We start from the raw sequence: 12,968 nt of genomic DNA on the forward strand, positions 1-12,968 counted from the left end.
AACATATATTGTGAGTCCACAAAGGAAGATTTTTTGAACTCTAACTCTCATAATACAGAAAGAGATTTCATAAATTGAAATACAGACAGCCTTTGAAAACATTTGTACATCATTATTAGACAATAAGTTTAAGGCAGGTGTCATCTTTTCATCTTTATCAATCTGATCAAGTTTGTCCAAATATTGGTCAAAAGAAGAATCTGAGTCTATAATCTTATTCCTGTCTCCTGCCCTGACAAAGTTTTAGTTTAGTTTCTTTAGAGACCTCTGTTGGAGGTACATATTTCTTGTTAACAACCTTCTTTCATCTCTCTATATATTTTCTTCTCTCACATTTTATGATTATAGTTTTCATATTATCTTTAAAATTATAAGCAGATTATTCAGAATGATTTTGTAATCAAGTAAGTTAATTATTCATACTTGACCCTAACTAGAAGCAAATGTATAAACTAAAAATGCTATTAAATAATTGATTTCCTGTCTTGTTTTAAGCGACCTGTTCAAACTGTGATTGTTAATTTTGCTGGAAATTTCAATTTAATCTCCTCTAAGATAGCATGAAGTTATTTTACTAGTTTCTTCTCTCCCCATCATAAGTTTTTAAAACAATTTTCTAAATGTATTATTGATGAACTTTACCTACCTATCTATCCATCTATCCCTTCCCTTCCTCAGGATTTAACTCATTTCTCATCTCCAACCTTCTGCTTATCTGTTGTGGACTGAATTGTGTCTTTCTAAAATTCATATGATGTCATATGATGTCCTAACCCCCAATGTGATTGTGGCCATACATAGGACACTTATGAGGTAATTAGTTAAATTAAGTCATTAGGGTAGGACCCTAATCCCACAGGACTTCTGTCTTTATCAAAAGAGGAAAAGATACCGGTTCTCTCTCCATGTACATACAAAAAAGGGGACATATGAAGACACAGAGAGCAGATCATCATCTACAAGGCAGAAAGAGAGGTCTCCCAGAGACCAACCTGTTGGCAACTAGATATCAGACTGCCAGCCTCCAGAATGGTATGGAAATAAGTGTGCCTGTTGTTTAATCCACCCAGTCTGTGGTATCTTGTTATAGCAGCCTGAGCAGTCTCAACGTAAGCAACCAATTTCTACCACCCTTTCAGATTTCTGTGTAAATATTACCTTTTCCAAAGCCCTTTCTATCACATCCATTTTCATCAACACCACATTACTAGACTTGCTGCATTTTTATATGTTCTAGCTAATACTGTTTTGGATTTCCGTCACCTGTGACTGATATAGAAGCTTCTTCAGTTTAGAGACTGTTTCCCACCAATTAAACATCCTTAAGACCTATCACAGTGAGTGGTGAATGTTAGGCTACAAGAAATATTTGTTGAAGTGCATTTTTGGAGACATATCAGTACCTAGAAGGCTAGCTATCATAAAGTTGTCAAACAATTGCACATGTTCAATTTAACTTGAATTGAAATTCTAAAGACCTTTTTTATGTGATAAAATCATGGGGTTCTTCCCTCCAGTGAAGTAAAATAGCTACCAATGAGAGTATTAATTATATTATGCTATATCAACTCAATATACATTTAAGTGGCCTCTAAAAATAATGATTATGAACTCTGTGTAGCATTGTGGAAACATTATAATAAAATGTATGTGAATTGCATGTAACATAATAGAAACATTATAATAAAATGGAAAAGACAGGAGGTGAAATTGCTCATGAACTATGATTCCAAGTGTTAACAGATTGAAACATGAGAATATTTAGAGAATAATAGTTATAACATGGTGTCAATATGAATATTTTCTCCATTTTCCAAATTTCTGTGTTGTTTTCTATTTTCACCATTAAAATATTAAATTTACTTAAAAACGCAAGGAAACATGTGAGTAGCATAGATAATACGTATTAGAAGAATATGTGTTAAAAAGGTGAAATAGCATGGCAGCTGGACTCGTGGGCATGGGCAAACTGGATGGGGTTAAATCTCATATTTAATGCTTACTAGCTTGATGATCTTGAAGAAGTGATTTGCATGCTCTGAGACTTCATCTCCTTGTCCTTTGAATGAGAAATGATATTAACATAATGCCCACCAAAGAACTAAGACTGCTGGAGTATCAGGAGTGCTCTTAAACGCCAGGTAATAATTTCCAATACAGTGTAAACTCTGTGAGGCTAGGGACCTGTGAATTCACTACTATAGATTAGTGCCTGGCATTTGGTAATTTTATAATACAACTTTACTTATAGATAAATGAATAAAAGGGTGAATGTAATGAAGCTAATAGAAAAGACTTCATAGAAAGTCTAGGAATTTTGAAGAAAAGAAGAGCAGGACTTTATATACACATACGTGCATATATATCTATAATTTCATTATATGCCTGATGTCTAAGCAGATAACTAAACAAACACTTTTTGCTTCCTGAAGAGAATTAATCCAATTTTCCTTTAAGTTGTTTCCTGAGTAAGATAGTTTTTTTCATAAACTGCTTTAACCCATACCTTGTGATAATTTACTGTGTCTCTGTTCAGAATGATTTTCTTGTGATAGGTTAACTCAGGTTCTAGTAGAATCAGCCATGGTAAATATGTAAAATAAAATTACTGTAAGAAAGGTGAATAACATTGGTAAGATCATTTAATATTTTTGGAAGAGAAAAAAAGCAGAAACTGCCTAAAACTTAGAATGCCCCTAGGAACAAGCTGCATTCCCTGCTTTCAAAATCCTTCTTGCTACTTCTGCTCAGTGATGGCACTGAAATTCACTGATGCCTCTGCACACAGTTTTCTTTTTTCAACCTCAGGTCATATCACATTTACAGTTTACTGTCTTAAAAACACATCTGGAATGCACCCAGTGTATTGATTATCTCTCATATTTAAATTGAAAAATATAATGGACTTGGAAGGGAATAAACCAAGTGGTGGCCAGCTTTCTCTATCACTTTTTCTGTGTGTAGCAGAGCAGATATATCTAAACATTTTCAGGATAAAAGGAGGTTCAAGTGAGCCACTCAGTGATGTCATAATAAACTTCCTCCCCACGCACATATAGGAGTGTAACACTGACTTACATGTGTTCCAGGAGATAAACCACTCACCCATTCTTTAGGAAATAATTATGAATGGAGTAAGTCAAAGTGTGTCTCCCTGTCCCCTCTCCAGCCCTTATTAATATATTCATACATCTATTGATTCAAAAGGTTAGTCATTCAAATATATATACTATGTATTCATCACACATTTTCTCTATACTAAAGGCCTGTGGAATTTTTGCATTCCAAGAACTTACATTCTAACTGGGAGAGAGACACTGTAAATGAAAAAAAATAAGTAAAGTAATTTCAGAATGCAAAAAATAAAAATGTAAAGAAGAAATAAGGGGGCAGAGGTATAGAGTGAGGATGTTTTCATGGCTATTTTAGAGCTAGTGTTCTGAATGTCTTCTCTTAGGGAGTTACATTTCAAGCTGGTGTGTGACAAATAGACACTCAGCCACAACAGGATATTGGGAGAAGAGAATGTCAGGCTTAATTTCCAAGGAGGATAGTGGCTTGAGGTTTCCAAAGAATTGAAGAAGAAAGGGAAGGAAGGAAGAGGGAGAGAGAGAGAGAAAGAGAGAAAAAGATGAGAAAATGTTAGTGGGATTGAAGAAAACCATGACAAGTTTTATGGGGTGGATGTGAAGGAATAATATGGGCTCAATTTGGCCATGAAAAAGTCTTAGGTATTCTTCTAATTTCAATTGATCTTCAGTGGAGCATTTTCTCTAAGGCAGTGATATTATCTATTAGATAATTTCTTAAAAAATTTACACACACACACACACACACACACACACACACACACACACACACACACTACTCCAACATCTTTTGTCTTATGAAAAAGTTGTCTAGACACAGAGATAGGACACCATGTACTGAAAGATGTCCAAAGGAATCAATGTGAGAACTGAATTGTGAAAGCTTTGAGTTCCAGTCCAAATGAACAAGAGGAAAAAAGCACTTTTTAAGTATTTAAGTATTGGTGAATCAACTTTACACTAACATTTTTTAAACCCTTGATTTTGTCAAAAAACATAAATATCAGCAAGATGCAACTGAAATTTTTTGACATCCCTAAAATTTTAAACAGTCTAGACGTGTTTGCTTAAAGGTTGAGCAAAGGTTGAGAGGTTGACTTCTCAAGTATCTGCATATATTTTATTTACTACAAATATAAAAATTTCTTGTATAACAGAAACAGAATAGAAAGTGGTTCCTCAAAAATATGTTGGTGTATATTTGTAAAATATCTACCATTTATTGGACTATTACACTGTTCTGCACATATTTTAATTTTTCTAGAATTCAGATTTGAGGAGGAGGTTAGAGTTCAGTGGTAGAGTGCATGCCTAGCATGCACGAGGTCCTACGTTCAATCCCGGACCTCCATTATACAAACAAACAAACAGACCAAATTACCTTGGCCCCCACTCTCCTCAAAAAAAGATTGTGTTAAAAAAAATTCAAAATTTACATTGACACTAACAGGGAACTATTATCATGTTCAATTTCCTGTTGAAGAAAATGAGTTTCAGGGAGGCTTCCCCAGCTCATTTCAGATGGCAAATGTCAGGGTAGGACTAGATCTGAGCTCAGGTCCACCGAATTATTCTGCTGTCCCACACAGTTTAAACCATGGCTTCTTTCAAAGCATGCTTGAGTATTCAGCAGTAGAATGTGGGTTTCTTTTACTGTGTGGCTTACTCTGAAAACAGTAAAAGCACATAAAATTATGAAAAAGAGGAAAGAAAACATATACATTGCTTTTTTGTAATTTTTTTATACTACTCTATATCATTCTCCTCCTCATCCTCTTTTCTATTGTCCTTTCTTACTTAATGGCTTCAAACTTTCTTATGTCCCTTCTTCATGTCCTTTTTTGTACTGTGCTTTCTTTGTGGCATAAGCCTTTATTCTTAGATCTACAGTCTTATAGTACATTTGTGAATATATCTTATCTTTTTAAGAGAAAAATATGTAATATATATATGATCATAGAATAGCAAACTTTATAGGACTCCTAAATCTATAATTTTATACAAATATTTTTGTCATTTTTAAGCTTATAAGCAAAATCTCCATGTGAATAGTATGTTTGCAAATACACAGACACCAAATATAAAATGATATAATTTGGAATTTTTATATATTAAAAGCTATGGAAATAAGCCAGAAGCAAAGTGCTTATAATTGTTGTCATGGCAGAGAGAAAGTTATGTAGTTTACATAGCCTCAGAGCATCTGTTATCTGAATATGAACCAAAAACACTCTTTAAAAGATCCTGGGCACATTAATGGAATCATGATTTCCCCTAAAAGTAAATAAACCTATAGATTAATATTACAGGAAACTGTGTAAGAGGATATAGTAAAATATTTATTCAATGTTATTTAAAAAAATACTACTTCTGTTCTACCACGTGAGGACATCCATGTATCAAGAATTTGAGTGGAAAGAACAAAGGAAGAAAAAGAAATAAGTAGAAAAAAGGCTTGCAGTCAATTTTCCTAGAAGCAGTACCTTTTTCCTGGGCTTGGCACTTTATAAAATACAATTGTCTATGCCTGCTCTTCAAATAGAATCATTTATAAACATTGTGCAAATCTATATTATAAATTTCATAGCTCCTGCCAAAATTAAGGATATTTTCTTACTTTGAAAAACACCTCATTTAATTGTTTTAACTGCAAAATTAATGAAATTCAGAACATCTAAGAAAAATTACAAAACAAATGACTAACATATTTTATAGCACCTCCTATTCAAGAGATGGAATCTGCATCTCAGTTCTGTGAATCTGGGCTTGTCTATGACTTGCTTTGACCCAGAGAACCTGACAGAAGTAATGGTTATCTTTTTAAGTTGTTAAGTTTCCAGGTGTTTCTTTCATTCAACACAAAATAACTGATACAACACTGACCAACAGGAATTGGACAAAATTATTTCAATAAATTTTCCCTGACAAATTAAATATCAAGTGATATCTAGATATTAAGTTCACTATTCATGCCCCCTGACAGAATGTGGCTTTCTTCACCTGTCTAGAAATTCTAGAGACCCTGAGCTGTGGTTGCTTCTTTCTTAGAAAGGATGGATGAGAGTGGACTAGCCTGCTTATTGGCCTTGTCCTCTGTCAGCCACATCTGAAGGTAGCTGCTCATCTAAAGGTGGGATTCTGCACTGTTCCTATTTATTATTTTCTCCAGAGCAGAAACTGTGGACCTATGGTTACATGTGATCACAATCCATGGAAGGACACATCACCATGGTCTTTTAAATAGATATAAAATGTCAACAGGACTGGCTTATTAACACATACAGGTCCTTAATAAAGGCTTAGGTAAAGATTGATCTTTGAACTTCAAAATTGAAACAAAGAGCTATTGGAGATCATCAATGAGAGGATGTGACTTCAGCTGACTCATGAGCTGGACCCACCAATCAGAGGCTCCTCAACCCCTCCCCTGCCCTTGCCATGTACCTTCTGACCACCTTTCCCACAGCTGGAGCTGTTTTCAAGGACACAGCCTTGAGAGAGCAATGTATGATGCAGACCATCTGGAAAGTACATGTGACTGAATCCAGTAATGGCCTCCAAATAAACTTTTAAGATTCTGGTGGGCAGGTTCAGAAGTCTATTTGTCCCACAGCCACCCAAGACAAACCTCATATGTAACTTCCCATGCTTATTAAACCTGCCACCTACCAGTCTGGAGTGGTTTACCTCTTTCTTCAGGCTCTCTTTGCCCTCCATGCATGGGGTCAGTTTTTAAACCAACAAAAGCAGCTTCATTTCTCTAATGTGGCTATTGGCAGAAACCATAGATTGAATAAAGCACATCTGGTTACTACCTCCATCTACCTTAGAGGGTGGAGGAAGAGTGTAAAGAATAAAGGGCTCCTGAGTTGAGTCCATGATGTTTGTAGAGAGGAGATTGCTCACTGCTTGGTACTGAGTTCTTGAGTGCAGTATCTCAGCTTTACTACTTCAGACAAAGGCAGTGATTTTCGTAGGGAATGGGTGACAGCTGCGGCACTGATTCCACCAGGTATCCAAGGAAGAGAGGCTGAAGGATTATGCTTTTAAGTGGCCAGGTGGGTTGCTCAGAGTTTTTTATTTATTTATTTATTTTTTTAAGCAGTAGGTCTCCACCTGGAGTAATTCTTCCCTGGGACATTTGGTAAGATCTGCAAAGATTTTTGATTGTCATACTAGGAGTGCAATGCTATTGCGATCTCGTCTAAGATGCTGCTAAATGTCATAAAATGTACAAGTCAGCATCCCTCCTCACTCCCCCCTACCACAGACACACACACAAGCACAATCCCGTCCAAAATGGCAATAATGCCAAAGTCCAGAAACCCTGGTCTAGAGGAGCCAGGCCTTCCTTCCCAGATCAGGAGCACACAGGTAGTTTTTGCTCTCAGTCTTTCAAATTGTGTAGTTACATCCCAATGACACTTCTATAATTGAAACAGAATGGTTGTGCTTAAATTTAAACTACTCTATTATAACGAAATAATGTTATCCTATTTAAAATTTACAGGGAACAGATTTCAAATGATTTAGGGAAGAATCTGTTATTCAAAGGGAAACAATAGGCCCAGTTCCCCAGTGTGGGATTCCATGAAACAATTTACATAATACATTTACCATTTAATATAATAAACCCTCCCTTATTATACAATTTTAGTTTTATAAAGAAGCTTTCATGTACCTTGTTATTAACAATAGCCCCAAATCACTGCTTAAAAAACTCATCTGTTACAGAAGTTGTAAATGAATCATTTCTTTGTGATGTCAGGGATCTTGGGGCCCATAAAAGGAATTTTTTTAGTGTCTATCAGAGTACACTACAAAACAGATATCATTAAGCATATGAAAAGCAATATAATGCCCTTGCTTTTTGAGAAGACTTAGAAGAAAACACTTATTTAATGAGATCCTCACACTGAACATTATACAAAGAAATGTGCAGCTTAATTAGGATTAAATTTAAGCCTTGTTTAAGTTGTAATTTAAATTATGCTTTTATGTTACCTTTTTTAAAAATCTATTTATGTGTATTTCTGAAATTTATTTGGATGGATATTTAGTTATATCATATTTACTCCTCTCATTCTTTCTAAAATAGAATCTAAAATAGATTGAGGGTTGTTTATCATCTGAAAGTTAACACTCAAACTATAGATGATTTTTAGCATCTTATGCCGTTCATTTTTCCCTCCATTGTGAACTGGCCAAATGCTGTAGTTATTTAGAAGTCTTTTCCATTGTCTCCTGGAGAGAGTGAAAAGAAACAGAAATGGGATAGGAGAAATTAGCCTAATGCATTGACTTTAGAAGAAATAAATGTGAAATCTGTTACTGTACAGTTTTGCAGTTGGATAACTATTGTATAAAGTGACAGAAAACCAATTTTTATAGAAGTTTTATACCATTAAATGTATACTTAATTTTTTCTTGAATTTCTTGTTTTTCCCTTTGTTACTTACAGATCAAAATTTATAATGAGTGCTTTTTGTTATTTTTTCTTCTCCATGAAAGTCATTTTGATAATTAGTCAGTTTATTACTGTGTTCCTTGATTTTAAGTTATTTCTGCTTCTTCATTACCTTGATTACATTATCTTATACAGTGACCCAAAAAACTGCTCTTACCCCTTTTGTTTACTGATTGATAAGGCCGTGAATATAGTTAGCAGAAATTTTGTAAAAACTGAAGTGTGTCATGCATGTGGAAGAATTTAATTTTATTTTTCTTGAATCTATATCCTGACATTGATGTTGTCATTCAAAACTGCTTTAAGCATTGCTTTCTAAATTCTTACATTTATTCAACAAATATTGAATACATATAACACATCAGAATGTCCTTAGACAAAGGGATATAATGATTAAAACAAAATATGCCTGCCTCCACGAAACTTGCATTATAGCATCCTCTATCCTTCTGATTATGGTGTTTCTCTTGATTCATTCTCAATCTATGCATTCATCTTTTTAACAAATATTTATGGTGTTCTTATGTGCTTGGCTTTGTTCTACATGTTTGGTACATAATGGTGAGATGATTACTATCTTCGTGGTTTTTAAATTAGAATGGGGAAATGAATATTATATAATAAAGGCAGACATGAATACAAAATAATGATATTTTAAGTACTAAGAAAGAGACAAGTGCTTTGTAAGAAAACAATCTGGGTAGCAGATTCTTGTATAGAATATGCAGCCCAATATTGTCCTTAAAGAAGTAAATCAACCTGAGAGCTGAGTGAAGAGAAGGAAATAGCCATGCCCAAGAATTCAAATTCATGTTTTTCTGATAGAATATCATCACATTTAAGTACTGAGATGGGTAAAAGTCACAGTCTTCAGTACACCAGAGCCCAGTGCAACTGAAATTCAGTGAATAAAAGGAGAGAAAGATATTAGAAGATGCTGGGTGGTGGCCCTGATGCTGAAGATCAAGAAGGTGTTTTTTGGAAATATAATTATCAGGAATTGGTGATTTTTTGTATGTGAGGACTAAGGAATACAGAAGTATCAAGGATGGCCCCTAAAATCTGAGCTTAAGCAGCAAAATAGGGGACATAGTTTATGGAAGGAGTGAGATGAGTTTGCAAAATGTGTTAGAGACACCCTTTCTGGCACTAAAGCAGAGATGTCAGGTGGAAAGCTGAGTATAGGTCAAACTTCAGAGGAGGTGATCAGATTGAAGTTAGAGGTATAATGAGAGATATCTTGGGCTGCAATTATAAGTCATAAAAACAGGTTCCCCAAAGAGTGTCTAGAGAAGATACTTCCAGTATAGATTCAATAGTAAGGTTTGAGTAGAGGAATAAAATCTGGGAGCATGCACTAGGAAATGGAGATACAGAAAAAATAGAACAAAGCTTTGACTTCTACGGGATTAAGGTCAAGCTGAAGAGATATACAAGTATCTGAATAGTTATATGATAAAGGTATGTACTAGCTACTAATGGAGCACAATGGAGGAAACATTTAATTCTACTGAGGGTAGTTCAGAGGAGTTACAGAAGGATAATATGGAGCAATTCTGAAAAATCTTCAAAATAAATAACAAGCTAATAGGACACAGGGAAGAACATTCTGAGCAAAGGATTTGAGATTAAAAAATTCAAAGCATTTGAACAATTGTAAATAGTTCAGCTTAATTACACGGTTATAGCTTGTTTCACAATTCAAGATTTAGGTTAACCTTCACTGATGTACCTTTCCACCTGCATTTTACATTCCTGTAGTAATTAACAAATCATATTGCTTTTGCCCTCTCATTGTCTGCATTAATATTTTCTCTCCTGGCTTGTCTTTAATCTGCACACTAAAAAGAGGAGCGTAATTCCTTTTTAGAAGCAAATGCTCATGCAGTTCTATGCAAAGAGCAGATGGCCTACAAATGTATCATTTTCTAAACAACTGTATTCTTGTCCCTTTGTCCTTGGTGGAGATGGAGGTAAAACTTTTAATTAGTGTGAAAACCAAAATAACTGTATCCAAAATATTACAACATATCATTCTATCCTATCTGTGATGCCCTGATGTAAATAAAACAATTCAGTGATCTGAAATTAACCTGTAATTAAAGTGTTGAGAATCAATCAGTACAATTTAAGTTTCATTAAATTCAAACACACTCAAAATTGAATCAATTTATTAAGCTTACTTATTTCCCAGCCCCCAACAGACACAATAATACCAACATGTAACAAGTTCACATATAAACAGCTTCAGTATTCCACTTACAGAAGTGAGACTACAACTTCCCAACTAGAATAAGGTACACTCTAAATGCAAATTAAAAGCAAGACAAGACACTCTAAATTGGAGATCTGCTTGCTGTTGGTGAGAATGCTTTGAAGTATTGTTTTTGATCTATATGCAAAAGTATAGGGACACACACTTGTCAAAAGAGAATACAAAGTTCAATCTAACTGATCCATATTGTGCAGATTTTCCCTTCATTCAGTGCAAATTTAAAATGTATAAATTATTTTGATCAGAATTCAGCAATAAAATCTTAACTCAAAAACAAAAACAACAGAAGTGTCTTGTTCACACAATGCCTGTGTGTCTTTGAAAAAAGAAAACTACCTGGAAGCAATCGTCTCTGTACCTCTCTGCCAATTTTGATTAACAGATTCCCTCTTCTTGACTTGGAGCAACTCTCTTAGAATCATAAATTGTGAAAATGAATTGCACATTAAAGGTTCTGGCACCCGAGGACCTTGAGTTTTCCAAATTATGTTTTTCAAGACATTTAACTAAATGCAACTATTGTGTAAGGAGACGGTAGTTGTCAATATGAACACTTCAATAGAGTAGAAGTAGTCATGTTGAATTTTTTGCATTCAATTATTCATTCTATTTTATGTGATAACACATAATCTATGAATTATTTGTTAACTATCACAATTAAATTTGTCAGTTTTTTTTTTTTGGTAAAACCACTACCAAAAACAGCAATGACTAAACATGCTTTTATAAGGATCAATCAACCAATGCAGTTTAACACATGATCCATTAGAACCTCTCTTTTCAAAGCCTGGAGTTCTTTGACAGGTGGAAAAAATGTACATACTGTATACATTACAGAAGAGATCTTACAAAATTCTATCAATAAATATCCACAAAACTATTGCATGTCACAGCTAAAATTCAGTTTCACTATTCTGTTGAAAAAATTCCATTGGTTACATATCTCATTTAAGTGTTGGAAAGAATACTCCATGACTTCTAAGAAATGATGGACAATCTGAATTAAATAGCTAATTAACTTAAAATCAAAACTATAAGTTACATATTTGATAAAAGTTATCTATATGTGTGCTTATCACACTAATATAATGTAGAATAAGATGGCTATAATTGTGGAAGACTAGATCTACAGAGGTAGTAAAATGGTCCTGCTAGCAGTAAATCTGATTATTAAAATCAGGAAGGAATAAGAAGAAAGTAGGGAAGAGAGGGAGAGAGGAAGATGAGAGGGAGTGAAAGAGAAAAAGGAGGGAAGGAAGGAAGGAAGGATTTGTAGTCAAACTGTTACATGTCAGGCCCTAAAATAAATTCTTTCCTTAATTCCATGAATTCACTTATTACACAATATTAACAAATTACTTAAAGAATGAATCAAAACCATATAAGATATTATTTCTCATGTAATGGAAAAAATAATACGATGAAGCAAATTAAATCTAATAGTGTTAAAATATTCAAAGCCTTTCTAATGATAAAAACTTTAAATATAAAGTATTCTACTTCAAAAATGCTTTCAGAGATGTTATCAATGGTGAGAGGATGTATATATCATATATAGTTTTCTGTTTATGAATTTGATTATATTATAGCAATGGAACAGTGTAATATTAAATTTAAAAAATGCATATCAATTGAAGATATAAATTAACCTCAAATTTGGGTTGTAAACAATTTTATATTTAGCTTTCAGTTTTCTTTGTTTTTATATAATTTTAGGAAAATAATTATCATACATAAATGTACAGATCTGAGTCTTTATCTAATATGTCTCAATCTCAAGAGTTCTAAAACCCCTCAATTTCCTTCTTTCCTTTCTTCTTTTCTCCCTTCTTTCCTATTTCTTTATTGGTAATTTGGCGTATAAAAGTTAATTGTTGGCAATATTTTATCAGAACTTATAATGTGAATGAAGGATGAAAGATATATACATATATACACACACACATATAGTGATGATCCAACTTGGAATAAATATTTCCATATTTCTATGAAAAATTGTGAATGAATTTAACGATAGTATGTTATTCCTTAACATTTTTCATAATATACAGTATATGTACTTACAACTTTATACTGTGAACTTAATTGTTTAATATCTACCTTCATGCATGGAAGAGTTTTTATGTTATTATAAAGC

The sequence above is a fragment of the Camelus bactrianus genome, chromosome 35, assembly GCF_048773025.1.
Source record: "Camelus bactrianus isolate YW-2024 breed Bactrian camel chromosome 35, ASM4877302v1, whole genome shotgun sequence".
Taxonomy (NCBI): domain Eukaryota; kingdom Metazoa; phylum Chordata; class Mammalia; order Artiodactyla; family Camelidae; genus Camelus; species Camelus bactrianus.